The sequence below is a fragment of the Terrapene carolina genome, unplaced genomic scaffold, assembly GCF_002925995.2.
Source record: "Terrapene carolina triunguis isolate 2854851 unplaced genomic scaffold, T_m_triunguis-2.0 Scaffold189, whole genome shotgun sequence".
NCBI classification, from domain to species: domain Eukaryota; kingdom Metazoa; phylum Chordata; order Testudines; family Emydidae; genus Terrapene; species Terrapene triunguis.
Genome location: NW_020664540.1, coordinates 1,108,747 through 1,128,649, shown reverse-complemented (window position 1 = coordinate 1,128,649; position 19,903 = coordinate 1,108,747).

Here is a 19,903-nt window from a genome sequence, read left to right as displayed (position 1 = left end):
CACCTTAGCCTTTATGTAAACTACTGGGTTCAGCTGCGTCTCCTCAGTTGCAATCGCACTTCGGAGTCTTTGCTTTAAATTGAGGTGTGTATAGAGCACATGCAACTGGGCTGTTAAAAGGAACAGAAGACTCGGAATGTAGCTGCAGTGTTAAAATGGCAGCTAACATGGGGCAGGGGAAAGGTTTAAATTGAGATTGGTAGTGAGGGGGAGGGGGAACCCCATAATGTCCTTTTTTGTAAATAGCATGTAAAAACCTAGGGTCGGATTCTGCTCCAGTCATTCCATTGAGCCAACAGTTACTCTGGATTTATGCTGCTGAGATGGACAGGAGGATTTGACCTCAAGTCTGGTGGGGGTGCTGTTTTTAGTGCTTTGTTCTGTCTTTTCTCCTGTTCTATCACTTTTCTATGAAGCACTGAATCCTCCCCGGGGTGCTGTACTCCAGGCCTCCGTTGGGCCTAATCTTGCTCCCATTGAAATTGTGAGCAAAATTCCCATTGGCTTCAATGCATGCAGGATCAGGTCCATTATTTCAACAGCACAGGGTGTGTAAATAATGCTGCTGGAGTGCTACTACTGGGCAAACACTGCACATGCTACAACACAGAGTCGGGGGGGAAATAGGAGTGTCATACAAACTGACGGATTGTTTTTCCGAAAGAGAGGGAGTTTCCATGCCCAAGTCTGCGGCAGCAGAACTGAGATCATCCCCATGTTATCTTACATGAAGGTAGTTTGAAAACAAGCCTCATTTCCTTGACATTTGACCTCTTAATAGTATCTTTCACAGATATCCATAGCAACCTGGAAACTCAAGTTTGCCTTATGGAGTCTGTCTATCCTGCAATCAAAGGCATGATCTAGTGTAGGTGTGCCAATCAGTGCTGTAATTACACCTTGGATTGCAGTGTAGACATACCCAGGATGTCGTCTTGAGATTTTTGGCTGCAAAGAAGGCAGGCAGTATGATCTCCTAACCCGAGGGACCTGCAGGGAAAGAGGGCCTATCTTTTGGTGCTGCTGATCAAGTCTGCCCTACCAAGTCCAGTTCAAGCAAATCTGTATGGTCGTGGCCTCCTTGAAGGCAAGGTCCAGTAGCGTAGCTAGGGGGGGAGCAGGGGGAGCGGCTGCTCCCCCACTGAGCACATTCTCAAAAGTGGTGCCTTAGGCGCCAACTCCCTGGGTGCTCTTTAGTACTTAGTATACCTTTTTATATGGCTATGCTTGCTTCTTATTCCTCTTTGGCCATAGAAGAGCTATTCTTTGTGCATCAACTATGTCCCATAGTATCCTCCTGTGGTGGATTAGGGCTAGATCTGTACAATTTATGAATTCTGCTTGATATTCTGAAGCTGATCATGCAAACCTGCTGTATTATGAATGTCTCTCTACAAGTGGAGCCAGTACTGCTGACAGGCCCTGGAGCACATATGCACCCAACAGATGCATTAAGAAGGTGATTAGGACTTAACGACCCTATTCAGGTGTAAAGATCTGGGATAATGAGTGAGCTGCATCCTTAGAAAACCAGTTTAGCTGACTCTAGGAGGGAGGGGAAGGGAAGGTAGGAGCATTGGAAAACTGTACCAGGACAAGAACAAATAGGAGTCATACAGGAAGAGAAAGCACTGGGCAGGAAAGAGCAAGGTAATGGGGCTCCAGTGAGAGAGGTCACTCAGCACCAGGGCTTGACTTGTGCCGGAACACTCCGAAACACCATTCTAGCACATTTTTGAGGAGCTGGAATGGCATTTGGGTACTGCCAGTATCACTTAGCAGTGGAATTGGACACCTGTTCCAGGGGGAGGGATAGCTCAGTGGTTTGAACATTGGCCTGCTAAACCCAGAGTTGTGAGTTCAATCCTTGAGGGGGCCACTTAAGGATCTGGGACAAAATCAGTACTTGGTCCTTCACAGCAGGGGGCTGGACTTGATGACCTATCAGGGTCCCTTCCAGTTCTATGAGATCCATATATTACTTCCCCTCCCCCCCCCCCCCCCCCCCTTTTTTTTTTTTTTAAAAGATGGAAGTGCATTTTTTTTTTTTAATTTCTTCGCTGCTTTGCAGCGGATGGCGCCTTTTTTCATGTGTTCGCTCCCCCTGCTCTTAGAACCTGGCTACGCCACTGGCAAGGTCCTAGATTTCGTAACCTTCTTTCCATCCCCACCTGCTCCCAAAACCTCAGTCCGATGAGGAAAGGGTGTTGAGTAGTTGTGTTCAGATCTGGGGACTATGTGTTTGGGGACGGAATTAGGAGGCTAGTGGATGGAGCTGTCCTGTTAAGCAGGAAGAAGGGAAAACCTACGCTGTTGTGATGGGCCAGTGTATTTCATGGCAAATGGGACTCAATGTTGTGGCAAATTCACTAAAGAGGTTTTCACAGACTCATTTCTAAAAATGAAGACCAAAGTAAGTTCAGTAGCCTCTGTTGTTTTTGATATTAAACGCAGTTTATTTTATGCTAGCTCCATATTTTCAGTATTTAACATGTCAACATTTTTCTATTGCCAAGGCCTAACTGCCTTGTAGAACTTATCAGGGAGGAAGCTTGAGATTTGGGCAGCTGTGTAGGGGACAGTTGGGTTTCCTGGCACCTGAGGAGATTGGAAGGATGTCTGCGATGGTGGGATAAGCACCTTTACTGGTTATTTCTGCTAGAATCGTCAGCACTGAAATTAACACTGATATTGAAACTTAACTTTGAAACCCAACGATAACATGCCAGTTCATATCTCTCAGAGGTGTTGTTTCAGGCTCTCTGGTGATTCAAGCAGACATTTGTGTATTGTGTAACTGAAGTCGACGTAACTTGGGTTGACTTACAGCAGTGTCTACAGTGCTGTGTTGACGGGAGACGCTCTCCTGCCGACTTATCTTATTCTTCTCGGGAAACTGGAGTGCAGGAGTCAACAGGGGAGCACTCTGCCATCGACTTAACAGGTCTTCACCAGACCTGCTAAATCGACACCGTTGCATCGATCGCAGCAGTGCTGATCTAGCCATAAGTTTAAACACGCCCTTAGTTTTTGTAACAAAGAATAATAGATTGTGGAATACAAGATAGTAGTTGATGGGCAAAAGTACTGGTTCACTGATCACCATTAGTCATGCCAATTCAACATCCCAATTCAACCGCTGCAGCCAGGCCCTTGATAAAGAGGGAATATCCTGCAGCCCCCAGGGAACTTATGTTATCGGAACAACTTATACTGTATATCATGAGGCACTGGAAAAAAGTTATGTACTAATAGGCTTTTCTATGGGACTCATCACAGTATTGTCAATCCAATCAGATATCATAAGTCAGACCTTCAAAGAATTTTTTTTTAATCAAATCACATTTTTTAGTTTGCCTCTTGACTTTTTAATTCCCCTCTGTTCCTCTGCCCATGTGTCTGTGTCATTGTTTCAGGTTGAAAAAATAACCTATAATTCACACAAAAATGGCTGCTCATATGGAGACTCGACTTACCCCCTTTTCATCCTTAAGCTAGTGGAACGTCCATCCATTTCCTTTTACTGTCTTCACCCAACAGCCCCACTCTCCTGCCTCCCACTACCCCAGGACTCTCTTTCTGCTCTAAGGCCATACGTGAAGTCAGTGTTCAGTGGCAGGATAGGTTTGTTGCAAGCACCAAAATCCTGTGACTCACGCTCAGTTTGCAAGAGTGGCAACACTGCCTTCCCTGGCTGCTCAGAGGGGACTTCCCTTCCCCATCACTACCTCCAGGCTGGGGGAGCTGCCACCCATCTGCCTATCACTATCCTCTGTATCCCACAACACCCTGCACCCTATTCCCCCTAAATCTACCTCCTGCTCCCCCTCATTCTCCCCATGCACCTTTCACAGTGTCTCTGTTGCTCCTCACAATCTCTGGGTCCTCTCCAGTCCCCCAAACCATAGAGTGGCAGCCATTTTGCCTATGGGCATGGCTTCAATCTAACTGAAAACAATGGGAGATGGTTTATCAAGAGCAGCCTCACTCCCATATGCAGATAGACTGTAGGGAAATGGCAGCCACCTTGCTGGCTGCAGCCACATTGATAGTAATAGGAGACGGTGGCCATTTTGAGTAAAGGAAAATTCGTGAATTGGCACCTTTCATCATGTTCTCTTGAGACAGGTCAAAAACTGCCTGAGTTGTGGTAATCACAAGACTTGGTAATGCTGCAAACATTAATGTATGAGGCCTTGCAACACCTCTTTGGGGTAGATGAAAATGTTATAAATGGAGAAGCTGAGGCATGGAAAGGTCAGGTCCTACGTTTTCAAGTGCCCACCAATGTTGGGTGTCCAATGTGGAACAGTCAGGGCCTGATCCAATCACCATTGAAGTCAGTGGAAGTTGCCCTTTGAGTCTATTTTCCTTGGTCCTGAGATCATGAAACTTCAATTGAAATAAATGGGAGCTGTGGACTCTCATCGCATCTGAAAACCTGCAAGTGAAGGCAAAGCGGAGACCATGCCATGGAGGCAATTCCCTCTGTCACCGCTTCTGCCCAGTCAGGATCTGCTGGGTTCTGCTCTTCTGCCCATACTGAATTTACCTCATTTGGCTGAACATGAGCTCTCCTGCCAACACTACATATTAAAAAAGTAACATGTACTGTATAGTATTCGAATGCATCAGATATGTTGGAAAACATGAAAAGTCCTTGATATTTTATGTTGTTTATAAATTAAATCACCAGTGCATACAAAAAGGTTGTCACAATCCATTTACAAAAACAAGCTTGAGCTTTGGCTTGATTTCATATCCCTGACCAATTGTTGGAATACAATTGTTCGCATTTTAAACAAATCCCATGCTTTATGTGTGTGAATTGTCAGAGGGCGTGAAAACGTTCACATGTCCCCTGTAATGGAAGGTCCAGAGCCTCAAAGTGTGCATGACCATATAAGGGAGACTGGGGTGAGGGATAATAATTCTGGTTGGCTGAAGATTCCATGTAATTGGATTCCTATTCATCAGTTTTAGTTACGTGGTATAAGACAGGCCGGAGTTTTCTCAGATCACAAATATTTTTGATAGAGCTGGTTGGAAAACATTGGGGATTTTGTTGTTGTTGTTGTTCAAAAAAATTCATTTTCATCAAGATTTTAAGAAGAAATTTTCAACTTTTTGTTGAAAACCTGAAACATTTTCAGCTTTTGGTTTTTCAACAAAAAATTGACATTTATGAGGAAAGGAGACACTTAGGACTGGTCTACACTATGGGGGGGATCGATCTAAGTTAAGCAATTTCAGCTACGTGAATAATGTACTTAGCTCTCCCGTCGATTCCCCTTGTGCTTCTTGTTGAGGTGGAATACCGGAGTTGACACTAGAGTGATTGGCAGTCGATTTATCACGTCTATACTAGACATGGTAAATCGACCCCCGCTGGATCGATCACTGCCCGTTGATCCAGCTGGTAGTGTAGATAGCCCTATTTGAAAATCCAAATGTCCAGAACTGAGTGAGCTTAAAAAAAACAACAACAAGGAAGCCCATTTAACATAGCCCAGAGTGTGTCCTTGTTGGCACAAGTGAGCTCATTGGAATCTAGATACTGTACCTGGGATGTAAGAAATGAATGTATATTCTCAAACTATAACGAAGAGCATTCTTCCAATCTATGCTGTAGCAGGAAAGAAGGAAATGAGCAGCAGCTCTATACTGTGAACCTGAGGAATATGTTGTTTACCATGGGAGTCACTCCTCTGAACAGATATCAGATAAGAGTTTTCATCCACTAGAAAATTGACTTTTATGCTGGATTGGAGATTGAAAGATCGTAAGCACCAAATGAAGTTCCGATGATATGGGATAAAAAACTTTCATTATATGTAAACTCAGGACCAATTTCTACCAAATAGGGGATGTCAGATGTGTTGCTCATGTGAAATACGTTGGGCTAAAATGTATGACTGTGGATACATAGGATTCTCCCATACTTCCAAATGTTTTATGCTAGATATCTTCTGTATTGGGGTTAATGGGACGTGGTTTGGTACAAAAGCGGCACTTTTTAGCACAATGCACCACAACAATCAGATCCATCCCTGAGAGTGCCTTAAATAAAGGCCACTTCACTTGAAAGAGGTGTTTTAGCCTTCACATAAAAATGTCAAGAAGCATACATCACAGAGGAGACACCAATAAGTAGAAGGCTGAATATAAATAAATTAATAAATATTCATGAAAATGGTAGCACTTAGAATCTATGAAATCCATGTAATGTTAAGTCCAGAAGAGATCACTGTGATCATCTAGTCTGATCTCCTGCATAACACAGGTCACAGAACATCCCCAAAATAGTTCCAAGAGCTATGGATTCAAAAATTGTCAGTGATCCACCACAACCCTTGGTAAATTGTTCCAAGGTTAATTACCCTCACTTGCAAAAATTTACACCTTATTTCCAGTCTGAATTTGTTTAGCTTCAACTTCCAGCCTCTGGATCATGCCACACCTTTCTCTGTGAGATAGAAGAGCCCACCATTAAATATTTGTTCCCCATGTAGAGACACATATACTACACCTCTACCCTGATATAACGCGACCCGATATAACACGAATTCGGATATAATGCGGTAAAGCAGTGCTCCGGGGGGGGGGGGGGGGGAGGGCGGGGCTGCGCACTCCAGCAGATCAAAGCAAGTTCGATATAACGCGGTTTCACCTATAACATGGTAAGATTTTTTTGGCTCCCGAGGACAGCGTTATATTGAGGTAGAGGTTTATAATCAAGTCACTCCTTAATTCTCTTTGTTAAGCCAAATAGCTTAAGCTCTTTGGTTCTGTCACTATAAGGCATGTGTTCTAATCCTTTATGGCTTTTCTCTGAACCTTCTCCAATTTATCAACATCCTTCTTGAATTGTGGGCACCAGAACTGGCACAGGATTCCAGCACCGGTCACATGAGTGACAAATACAGAGGTAAAATAACCTCTCTACTGCTACTTGAGATTCCCTTGTTCATGCATCCCAGGATCGCTTTTGGTCACAGTGTTACACTGGGAGCTCATGTTCAGTTGATTATCCACGCGACCCCCAAATCTTTGTCAGATTTGAGACTCTGAGCTGGATTTTAGTTAGTTTTTTAAATATATCTATTGGGTAGGTTGGTAAAAGTCTAATGCTGTCCTCATGCTTCATCCTAATTAAAGGTAAAACTACTCATTGTCCTTAGACTAACACATTGAAATGTAACAATAAGAATCATGCTAGGATAAGCAAGATGGGTGATAGGGTTTTCTCAACACACACACACACACACACACTCTCTCTCTCTCTCTCTCTCTTGACCTGAGTCTGGCTCACCCACAGGCTTCGTGGATGAATTTGGGACAGTCACTTAATAGATGCTGTACTTCAGTTTCCTGTCTATAAACTGGAGACAATATGGTGGGGGTGTTTGGAGCCTAAATTAGGTAGTTTGTGAGTTGCTGAAATACTACCACGATGGGGGCCACATAAGCATGTAAACAGATGGCAGGCAGCCTCCCCAGACCTATGCCACAAACTAGCACAGAACAGCCAGAAAGTAAATCCCAGTCTTTACTGAGGTAAAGCTATCATTTGCAGGATCTCTGTATGTCTTCTGCTTCACTGACACACATACCACAAAGTGTTACAACCTCTCCTGCTTCCTTTTTGAATAGAATCTCTCGATAATTGTAAGCATGATTGACAGAGAGTCCAGCGCTCAAGTTTCATGATCTTTATCCTTTTGGTACCATGACATTTTTGGAAAACATTGTTCCATGATGGATTATCCCAGTCTTTCATCTTTTCTGCTGCATGACGCTGCTTTTCCAGCATAAGCACAGAGCTTCCAGTAATGTTAGTCCCTATTGGGCTCTACAACAATCTTTAAAACAAGTGTTTAAAATGTGCATTGTATTAAAAGATGAATGAAAATGAGCCAGCTGGCCTATTGCTAGTGTTTCATGTAACACAGGGCAACAGAACTAGGAAGGTTGCTTAAATAGGAGAAATTCAATCCTTTATCATTTTAAAGACAAGACATAACCAGTGAATTTAGAGTTCCCTTGTCTGGGAATAGCTCTAGTAAAAAGAGGGGAAATGGTAAATACTGTATATATGGAACTGAAATTGAATTTAGAATAGTTTATACAAAGGAAAGTGGCCATTAACTGCATAAAAAACAATGTGAGAACATTCAGTTTGCAGGGCATGAGTTTGCTTAACTGACTAACTAAAATGGCTTCTGTATTATATGCGGAATGGGAAACGCAGACCCCCAACTGCCATTTTGTATTTTTCAAGCAAGAAGTCTTTGATATACCAGCTCTTCAAATAGGTCTATTATAGGCTTTTAATAGACTAAATTGTGTAATACATCTATGGGACATACAGTAGTTGAATGTTATATACAGATGACATTTTACAAAATTGGAAAGAACTGAAATAGAGCAAAATCTAACAATGTCTTATTCCATAAAACTTTTTTTCCACACTACATGAAATATTATACTACAAGCTAGACTAGAAAAATATGACAAGGTCTTTTTTTAGTTCCTACAAAGTTTTTTTCATCCAGAAAAAATACAAAATAACCATTGTGTTTCAGATAGACAACACTGTTGTACAGAGACAACATAATTTGACACATATAGACCTGCAAATTGAAGAAATAGGGCTTGCTTTTTAAAAACATTTTGCTCTCTTTCCATCTTGCTCTTTTCTTTAGAGTCTCTGGCCTACTTTCAAGAAAATACAAACTTTTTTTTTTTTGTCTGTGAGTTTGTTAAACTGTGGCCATTTGGCTTTAGTAGAAAGCTTTCATTTTAAGAATCCATTCACTTCAATTAAAATGCTTAAAAGGAGCAATATGAAAGAGGAAACAGGGAAGAGGAAAATGATTAGGTTGAACGGGTGAGAAAGTACAGCAACTCTGTATGGGCTGTAGTCTTATGTAATTCAATGAAAAAAGTAATACTGTGTGGCTATCCTGCCAATTTATGCCTAGAGGGTTTTTTTTGTGCTTCCCGGGAAGAGTGCTTAGGAAAGTCCCTTTGTCTTCAGCTGGAAACAGGATAAGGCCCATATGTGATAAGAAAGGGTAAGTATTCAAAAGCATAAAGAGAATATTGGGGAATAATCAAGTTTTTCCATTTTGAAAAGAAAAATAAATGAAGTGGCATGTTTAATGTCACCCCAAGTACAGTTGGACAAAGCTGCAGGTTATTACGTCAGTGAATTCTCAGAGCTAAACTCAGGGTTTTTGCAGAATGTTGTGAAAATTCTTGACAAGGAAAGCAAAAATCCAGTGTTTTAGAGCATGCCACACACCGACTCAGTTGCCTCACTGCTGCGGTTGGCTACCTGTTGGTTTTTTTTTTTTTCTGTCATAGTGGAAGTGATGTAGATCATACCAACTTAGGCCCTGCTCCTGTCAGTGCTGTGTTATCACTGCCTCCATGTCTGGTCCCTGGGTACTCAATGTGTTACTCAAACAAAAATCTTGAGTTTGTTCTCACTTTTGTTTTTTGTTTTTTGTAAGAGCAGTGCCACTAAGACCACCAGGCAGAAGGGGCTGACAAGACTCAGCAGCCAGGCACTGCAGAGGGTTCTGAGGCATTCTTCAAAGCTTCAGGTTCTGTTGTGAATTTTGGATAGTCTTTAGCCAGAATCCCATTCAGCCAACAAGCTCATTTTGTGACAGAAAAGGTATGAGAGTCCAAGGCAAAAGGCAAAACAGATTGTTATAAAGGTTTGAAGAGGAAAGTTCAACCAAATATTACATCATAACTATACTACGCTGCTTATAAAATGGTCACAAATCCCAAACACCCCAAATAGTGAACTATATACATATACATACATTAATGTTGCTTTGAAGTAAAATAGTCTCTTTCCTTTGTACTAATAAACGTTCATTCCACAGAATTCTTTGTACGTAAATATATTAAATTTGGTGGCTAAGAATGTATAAAATTATCTTATTAACACATCTGGCCAGTAAATTTTATTGATCATCACACACTGAAAAGCTTCCTCTAGAGAAAATTATTACTGGACAAAAGAATGCACTTGAAAGTAAACAGAGTAAATGCTGGAAGAAATTGTATTATTTCTTTAAATCTGTAACAAGCTGCTTTTTCCAGCTGAGACATTAACTGGAAATACAGGACCCATCCAGTCCTGAAAAGGAATGAGATGTGGACAGTTCTAATTCCATAGTTTACAGGGCATTTGTCAGTTGAAGAGTGAAATCCTGCTGAATGTATGCATATCCTCCATCAAACACTGTCCAGTTGGTAATATTTCTGGCCCAGATCATCACCTCCCATGGGATGGGGCCCCAGGACAGGGAATCTCTGTAAGGCTCCTGTCTGGGGAGCCAGCTTTGCCCCCAACAGAGAAGGCTGTAGGGCCCATCCCCAGACATGGCCGATATGGAGAATCCAAGGGAGCCCAGGGTCATCCCTGGAGGTCCTGTGTCCCAGCACCAGCTCCGGCCCCCAGGAGATGGCTCCATTGGAGCTGTGCTACCAAAGCCTCACCCTGGCTGCACCGGCACCCAAGAGCTCAGCAGAAGAGATAATGCAACTCTAGCCCATATTACTTTAGCTGATTAATGATGACAGGGCGAGATGGGGGATGATATGCATTTACCCAGCACTACCCCACTCATTCCTACCACAAACTGTCCTATCTTTACTCCCTCCCCTGGCACACAGGGTCCAGAGGAAGGCTGGTACCATTGAGGTCCCCCACTTTCGCAGGTCGAGGCGGAATGGTTTGGGCCTCTGTACTTATTTTCGATACACTAAACATAATGAAAGAATAGTCACAACAGTTCCTATTAACATCTTGGGGCAAATTCAGCCTTGGTGTAAGCAGGGGCCATTTCTACTGGAGTTGGTGGAGATGACACTCTGTTACACCAGGGCTGAATCTGGACCCTGAAGTGTGTGCACAAACAGCACAGTCCACCCCATCATATCTACAATAAACAGTCTCACTTCACAAACACCAGAGACTAGCTATTCCGGTTCAAGAATTGTACATCAACAAAGCATTTCTAAAACTTTTGCTCCTTGTTTAAAACACAGTTAATAAGAGGCTGGTTCATTTGACTTTGCACAGATTGGTCAAAGGGAGAGTACTGCTCTTTTCTGCACCTGTAAAGGTCGTCTTCAATTTCTGTGTAGCCACGTATGCAAATGTTACACTTGTGTCTCTATACAAAAAGTTACAAAGTCAAAGGGTGACATTATATTACATCTATTGTCCATAATATCACAGTGCTAGTTTTAAATGGCTAAAAACAAGAAAGGTTTTAGATTTTAAGATGTTCCTTCTGTAAAAATTCAAACCCTTTGTGCTGCTGTTAATACCTGAAAGCAGCCTGGCTCTAATAAGGCGAATCCACTAAAATGTGCTAATTAAAATTGTGAGCATTTTCGCTTTGTGATCCCACAGTAACTGGAATGTATTTCCTAATGTGTCCCATTGTTTCCTAAGGAAAATTTAAACAAATAGTATGAATCCCAGCCTAAAAAATTAAATGTTCAAAAGAACAGTTCTAAAGCCCATACACTTCTTACCATGTACTAACTAAATAAAACCTTTGCAGATTTAAATACAGATTACTTTGACATGTCTTCAGAATGTGTTAGCTTTTCAACAACATTCACAATGAAGTTTCACTTCTGAGGCCGTGGAGTTCCTAGTCATCCTTTGCAGTTCTGCTTTCAATGTTATCTGTATTGCCTTCCACTTCTGGAGCTGGATGTGCTAAAATATCTGTAAAGAAACAGTTCATTGGTGTTTATTTCCCCATAGGACTACGATAACCTTACTTGATTCACTGTGTTCACTGAAGCAGATGATATGTATTATGGGCTCAGACTTGGAATTAGTAATTAACTGTACTTGCAAACCAGCTGTGAAATCCAAAATAGGAAACACTAACTTCACAGCAACTAGACTTTACAGGTGACTGCAGAAACTGAAAATTGATATTTTGCAAATGAAGAAGTACTGAGTCCTCTTGTTTAAGATATAATGCCCACTGAAGTCAATGGCAGTGTATTGACTGAGTAAGGACTACAGGAGCATGCCTTATAAATCAGATTTATTAGGCCTTCCACTACCAAGGAAGTGGACAAGTACTCAGATACTTGGTACAAGTCTCAGAAGAATGTTGTGGTCATGATGTGCAGACCAGATTTTTGAATACAGATCATGTTAACATTTCCTCTTGACGCAGACAGAATGATTATATTCTTCTATTGCCTCCAGCCTAAAACCCCAAAATATCGACTGAAATGGTGAATGGTTTGACTGATTTCAAGAACAGAACTATTTGTCCTTGCTCAGTTTTTGGAGATAAGGGGGGCTGCGTGCACTGAAGAAAGATTATGCAGCCTCATCCTGCAACCACTATTCTCCCAGGCAGGCCTACTGAAGTCAGCAGGAGTCTGGGGTAAGAAGGGCATGCGGTTTGGGATTCCAATGTTGATGCATTTAAATGCAAACTACATAAAGGTTTAAGAAGATAGCCCTTTTTTCTTGGCCTCAAGTATTCTACTATCTATAACAATCTACATAATGTAGGACTGCATGTAAGAACTACATTCTTACACGTTTATATCTTTTAGCCAGATATTTACCACCCAGTGACACTATTAGTCATAATATATGTACGTGTTAGCGTGTATGCTGAACTAATGCAAGTTTCAGTGACACAGTGATTCTTTGGAACCATACAGTTATTAAAAACTTTGCTTCTAGGCTTTTATATATATAAATAGAAGGGGATTATGACTGTTGACAGATTTGTTTCCCAGTTCAGAGTGAAGTGCTAATAATGTGTAATAAGCTGGCTGTTAGCCATTTGAATGACCAGTGGTAAACTTGAGTTTTAGGCATTTCAGATGCTCAGCAGCTAACCTTGATTGTTCATTTCTTAAATATAGCTATATTCATCTCAGGTATTTCTAAGGCACCTGTCCCTGTAGTATCTAACTACACATTTAGTGGCTTCTGTATATCAGCAATGAATTCCAACATGTTACCCTGTCTGGAAATGTCATTTTTCTATAGTGGAAGGTGAGGATCATGAATTCATACTTTCCAGATCCATTTGCTGCTGTTGAACACAGACTCTTTGGTCAGCAAGGGGATTCTTGTCTTCCGTGGATTTCAGGTCATCAGGTGGCCAGCGTAGCTCTCCACTTTCAACTTCCCCTGATTCAGTTGGCTCTACCACAATTGATGGCAACCTTTTTGACAGCTTGGGGTACTTCTCACGTGAATCTGGAAAAGCCTAATAAAATATTGGGTTATATGTGACTCAGAATAGCACACACTGATTTTTTTTTTTTTTTTTGGTATTCAGGCTGTGATGGTGAGTACAGTGAAAGGCTTTCATAGGGAAGAGGTCCCCCTCCTTCCTCACTGACTCCAGGGTATCCTCCCCATTTGCCACTCTACTTTAATATCCATCATACTTTAAAGGGTCTGTGTCATATCCACCCTACCTCCAGTCAAGAGGTACTGGATAGGATGCCATTGACACAGCTCTTTAATTGACTGATGTAACCACTGTTGGGGATTCACAGAAGCATTCCCTCCTGCTAAGGCTATGTGCATTGTCCTATGCACTGACAACCCTTGAGTGTCTGAAGCGTAAGAGATTGGGCCCAGAAATCCAACACTTCTCCAGCATGCTGTGCAAGCAATTAGTGGTCACTAGGGTGACCCGAGATACTTAATAAAAATATTAAAAGAGTTTAGCAAAAAATTCTATTTCAATATAGGTCGCCTACTAGTCTAACATTCATATGTATTCACTGGAGGAACTGTAAAACACAAGACCACATTTGTGTTACTAAATCATGCATCTTCAATCCTTTGTCCTTCACTGCTATTGCTCAGATGTGATTTATTCATGTTTTCTTGCCATGAAAGTTTATTTAGAAGACAACATTTCGATGAGCTATTTTGTAAAAATTCAATGTTTAATAACACATTCATGCAAAACAGGCATCCATGGAGACCATCTTAAACCAAAGAACAGCTCAAGTTATTATTTTCAGTTGACCCATTAAATCTCCAGGTCACACACTATATAGTGATCAAAGCTAGAAACAGAACTTTTTTCCCCCCTAAGGTAAGAAGCCACATATATTAAAATGAAAACTATAGCTCGCTAGATATTTTTAGCAAATATTTTTGTCAACAATTGTCTTTTGCTTTTCAACATTTGTATTTTTGAATCCTTTGTTTTCTAGGAAAGCAAGAAAATTAAATACAAAAGCCTCCAGCATGCTAATGTAACATTAATATTGTTGCCACTTTGCTGAAACCTTACACTTGGATCTTCCCCAGCTTTTCTATGTTCAAGTCAGTACAGGTGTATTGTGTTAATTTCTCCTCAACATTTAAGTTTCTCTTTATAACACTAGAGGAGAGTTGGAGACTAGTGGACGAAGCAAAGGACTGGGGGTCAGGAACTCTCAAATTCAACTCCAGACTCTGCCACTAATTCACTGTGTGATGCTGAGCAACTCACAAATTCCACTCCCACTCCTCCACCTCCATCTACACTAGAGTTATAACTAAATGAGGGAACCCAATTACAACATGGTTGTTATCTGACCCAGCTATAACACATTTCCAGTTAGAAGTAGAAACAGGACCTTTACAATGTTCCCTAACGAGGCTAAAACATTGAAAACGTGGTTCAGGTCCTGTCTACATGACAAATTGGAACTGAATCACAAGACAACTGCATTTTACCAGGGTGCCTTGACTCAGAAAGTGGGCAAAACTACAAAGTAACCACATGACCTTATTTTTTGTAACACTCAGGCTCCTAGTTACCCCACATGTTGCGGTAGCTGTCATGTGTCGTATCATGTCTTCTATTAGAATGTAAGCTCTTTGGGAAAGGCGATGTCTATTCCTGTATGTCGGGAAAGCACCATTTTTGGCACTGCCATGATAGATAAAATATGTAACTGTAACCAGGTCTCCCCATCTGTAAAATAGGAAGGATGATAATTCGCTACCTCACAGTGGTGTTGTGAGGATTAATTAGTGTTTGTAAAGCTCTCTGAAGATGTAGTGTTACACAGCATGCTTACTGTGACAGACTGCTAAGAAATTATTAAATAAGGCCTTCAGTATACTAGAAAATTCCACCGGTTTAGCTAAACAGTTTAATAATTGTTCTAGTTAAACCTTTCCACCCCTAAAATAGATGCACTTAAAATGACTGGACCCTTCCTTATTATAGTCAGGGTTGGTAGCACACCTATTTTTAAGGTTGCCTGACGCTTCCCATTATATGAGCATATTTTCAGCTGCTTATAACTTTGCTAAACTTTAACCGTTTGGGTTGAAATTCTCCATATCAAATGTCTGCCTCACATTGAATTTTTCTGGAAAATTTTCAGCCAAAATGGTTCAGCTGTATCTGGGAATAGGGCTAGGAAAAAATTATAAATGGGTTGGAGCGGGGACTTGAAATCTGCGTGAGGCATGTGCCTTTTGCCTTCTATGTGAAAACTTGCCCAAATTTGCCCAAGTAGTAAACCTTTGAAAAACTGCAGTTTGTACATGCTCAGTAGAGACTTAAGATTTTAGCCGCTAAATTCCTCTATGATTCAATCCTCTCTGGGCATGCTCCTGCCTGGGCCTGAGCAAAACTTTCTCTGCAATTGCAGTTCTGGGCTCCTGTGGGCAGTGCTGGATCTGGGTCCGATCACCTGAACTGGGAGCAGGAAGAATATGTCTCTCTCGGGTACTCTCAATGACCCCTTGTTGAACCAGACAGTGTGGAGAAGGAAGCTGCCTGATTTGCATGCAGAGCAGACAAGAGTCAGAGTGGCGTGGGTGGGGGAAGTAGATTGGGACAAAGAGGTGGGGAAGACTGGGACTAAAGGCTGGCTGCAGGGAAAGAGTGAGACTGGGAGTTGGGATGGGGGGGGGCTAGTCCCGGCTGGGCAAGGAGACTGGAACTGGGAGCTGGGGAAAAAGTGATACTGGTGGGTGAGGAGACAGGAACAAGAGACATTGGAGCAGGGAAAAGGTGGTGAGGAGAGACAGATATGACTAAAAGCCAGTGTGCAGGAGGAGAACTGGGACTGGCTGGGCAAAGAGATTGGGTCAATGAATTCTGGAGGGCAGGAGGAAGGACGAGGTTGGACGAGGAGCTTGGTGAAAGAGATTGGGAGCCAGTGGGGACAGGGAATGGGGGTGGGGTAGCGGGTAACTGGAGGCCAGGGTATGCAGGGAGAGAGGGAGATCAGATGAGGAACCAGGAGGGGATGAACTGGGACTGGCTGGGCAAGGAGAGTAAGAATGGGACGGGAGAGCTTGGGACAGAGAGTCAGGTGTGATGAGACCAGGACTTGCTGGCAGGGAGATTGGGACTGGATTGAGAAGCCTGAGGCAGAGAGATTGGGACTAGGTAGGCAAGGAGAATGTGATTGGGACAAGAAGCCAGGACTGGTGAAGAAAGGGGACTAGTATAGGAACAGACTGGAAGGGATAGGGCAAAAGGGGTCAAGCTTGGGGGAAACAGGCAGAAGAGTCTGTGCTCACTAAAGTGCACTCAGCTCCAGAGCCTGGAATGGGACTCTAGATTCCTGAGTCTCACCATTCTTCTTCTGTCACCAAATATCTGTGAAACCCACTGGCAGGGTGTCCTATCTCCTTCTAGATCTGGTTCACCTAGACGATGACAAACTCCTATTGGTATTTGTTACTCCCGTAGCTGAAGTGACAGAGGATTTTGGGGTGGATCTAAAGGTTCCAACCCTGCAGATGAACCATGTAGGCATCAATATGATGTCAAATGATGGAATTTCTGTTTTTTCAGATTGCTTTGTTAAAAACCTAGGAAATTACCCACACAAACCAGTTAGAAGAACATTATTAAGGTTGCCAAGTCAAGGAAATGTCAGAATCAAGGTTGCCTATGCAACTTTTAATTCAGCCTCTGATCCAGTCTTTAATTATATGATCACATAACTATTTTTTTCACAGGACCACTGCCACATTCAGTCCACAGGATGGACGTGCCCTGGGGATGAATCAGGACAATGTAGTGAAGGAGACTCTTGTCTGTAGGACCCCTGTCTGATTTTGTTGTAGCAGCTGAAAGGTGTGTAGCAACTGAGGGTAGGTGATTCCAGGAATTGAAAGGAAGGTCTCATGGAAAAGGAACAATAAAAAAGTGTATAAAAGAAGATGCGTGATTTATGCTAGGGGAAACAATCAATAGTAAACAAGAAAACACAGTCAATCTTTGGAATTTTCCTGCATTTGGAAAATATTTCAGTATAGGTAGATAATGTTCCCATGAGATGCAACTTATATTAAAGTACCTGTGTAAAAAATGGATACAACTCATCCACTAGGTGCTCTAAGAATTATTTTGGGAAAATTCTATGGCTTGTATTATACAGGATGTCAGGCTAGATGATCACAATGGTCTCTTCTGGCCTTGGAATCTATTAATCCTGTCATTGTGTCAAAGCATTTCTCTCCTAAAAAGGTCTGTCTTTTCACTTTGAACCTACAGTTATCTGGGTACCCCAAAATCACTGCAGTAGTAATAAAAGGCTTGATAAAAATATTCACTGTATATCCTCACCTAGTGATGTCTGCTTAATCCTGAAATAGAATATACATACTTGCATCAATTTTTTTTAAAAACAGTACGTTATGGCTTGTTGAATAACTTCACTCTCTGTCTGCATTGTAGCCCTGTCAGTGTCCGAACATTTATTATTGCATGAAACAAGGCTTCCTCCCATTCAAGTCAATAGCAATTTTGCAATTGGCTTCACTAGAAGAATGATCAGGCTCCCAAACCTTACATTTTTAAAATTAAAACTGAATAGATGAAGTGGGCATTCACCCACGAAAGCTTATGCTCCAATACATCTGTTAGTCTTAAAGGTGCCACAGGACCCTCTGTTGCTTTTTACAGATCCAGACTAACACGGCTACCCCTCTGATTTTAGACATTGTTTTTCTGTGTCCCCTACCGTCAGTTGATCTAGATTGCTGGTTAATGTATAAAAGCTACAAGTTGTATTACATTGCATATGTTTTTGTAAAGCAATACAAAATACTTTCTGATTCATCTAAACTTACCTGGGTAGAAGGGCCGCCTTCTTCCATAACAGGTTCCCGTGTGTTCATCACCTCTGTCATGCTGCAAGTATTAAAATCAAGTTGGACAAATTCGGCTTTGCACTCGTTAAAATAATCTTGTTACAGGCTGTCCTTTATCATAATCTCTTGAAATCTGTTTACTTATTAACAGTGTTTTTCCTCCTTTGTACACACAATTATTGCTCATAGTCACAGGACTATTAAGATTGGGCCACATGCTACACTCTGCTATACAGTGCAGAAAGTTGCTAAACTGCCAAGTTAGGGGCCAAATCCATAGTGGGGGACTGCAATATGCCCTCTTGTAGGCCACAGACTCCCTGGAGGTCCATCCATCCGGGTGGCACTTATGGCTCTTGGAGGTACAGTCAGAGGTGGGGAGAGGTATTGTATCAAATTCTAGATAGACAGGAAGGGGAAGAGCTGGCAGAACAGCTGCTAGACATGACATGGTCCTTTTTTCAGTCTGAGCAGACTTCCAAGCCGAAATCTACAAGCTGTTTAATACTGGTTAGTCCTGCATATATCCTGACATCTCAGGGTTTATTTGGTCAACCCCTTTCTGCCCCTGAATGGGAGATTAGAGAAGAAACTCCAAATTCCCACACTCCTCGATAGAAATATTCTGCCCTAATGCCAATTTTTCAAAGCAGAAGTACCAAAGTATTTGTGTTGGGGGAAAAACAGAGAAGGAGAAACATATAGTTTGGGGCCTGCCAACCTTGACAGTGACCTGTTAATTATTAATATGTGGTCATATAGATTGTATCTCTAGGCAAATATGTACCCAAAGAAATACTAAACAAACTTGAACTAAACTAACTTTTGATATTTTATAATGACAGAAGTTTACAATGACAAGATGTCTTTCCCATTTCTTAATGACACAATAATTCCTACTAAACCATTAACTGCATACAACCAAACTGTTTTGGTGTCTAGGGGCCAGATTTTCAAAAGCACCTAAGCTGGTTAGGCCTGTAGGACCAGATTTTAAAGGTAGTATCTGGGCACCTAGCTCCTGTTGAAATCAATGGGAGTTAGGTACCTAAACACCGTGACAAATCTATCCCCCAAATCTTATTGAAACCAATGGGTGTTAAGTGCTTAACCTGCTTAAGTGTGGCTATAAATCCCACTAGCACCTGTCTGCATCTTTAGGCACCTAAATACCTTTGCAAATCTGGCCCTAGCTTTCTACTGATTCCGTCTAGCACACATATAACTGAAAATAGAGGGATCTAAGAGGGACCAGACACTGGCAAGGAGATGGTCACACAATGATCTTTACTGCAGTGAGTTACTTAGTCTAGTGCATGTCTATTATTTATTATTCCATACAATTAGGATTTTCCCCATACTTGAGTTTTATAAATAAAATATTTGTCCTTTTCCTGAAAAAAATTATGATGGTGACTGAAAATGACATAAATTATTAGGAAAACTGCAGCCATCAAAAGATAAATCAATCTCCCAATTAATTATCTAAAAGTATAACCTACCAATCATCTTGGGTGTAACTCCATTGGCTTTAGTGGAGTTCCGCCCTGGATGCATTGGGCACAGTGTGTTTAGCTCTATCTACTAAGAGTTCAGCAAGTGAAGAGCTACTCACTTTGTGAGACTCCTTTAAAAAATGTAATGCCCGCACTATCAGTTACACGGTTCTGCTATTTGCCAGAGCAAAGACTGTTTGATGCATCCCCAAATACCACTAGTGCTACTGGTCTCATCTCTCAAACTCAG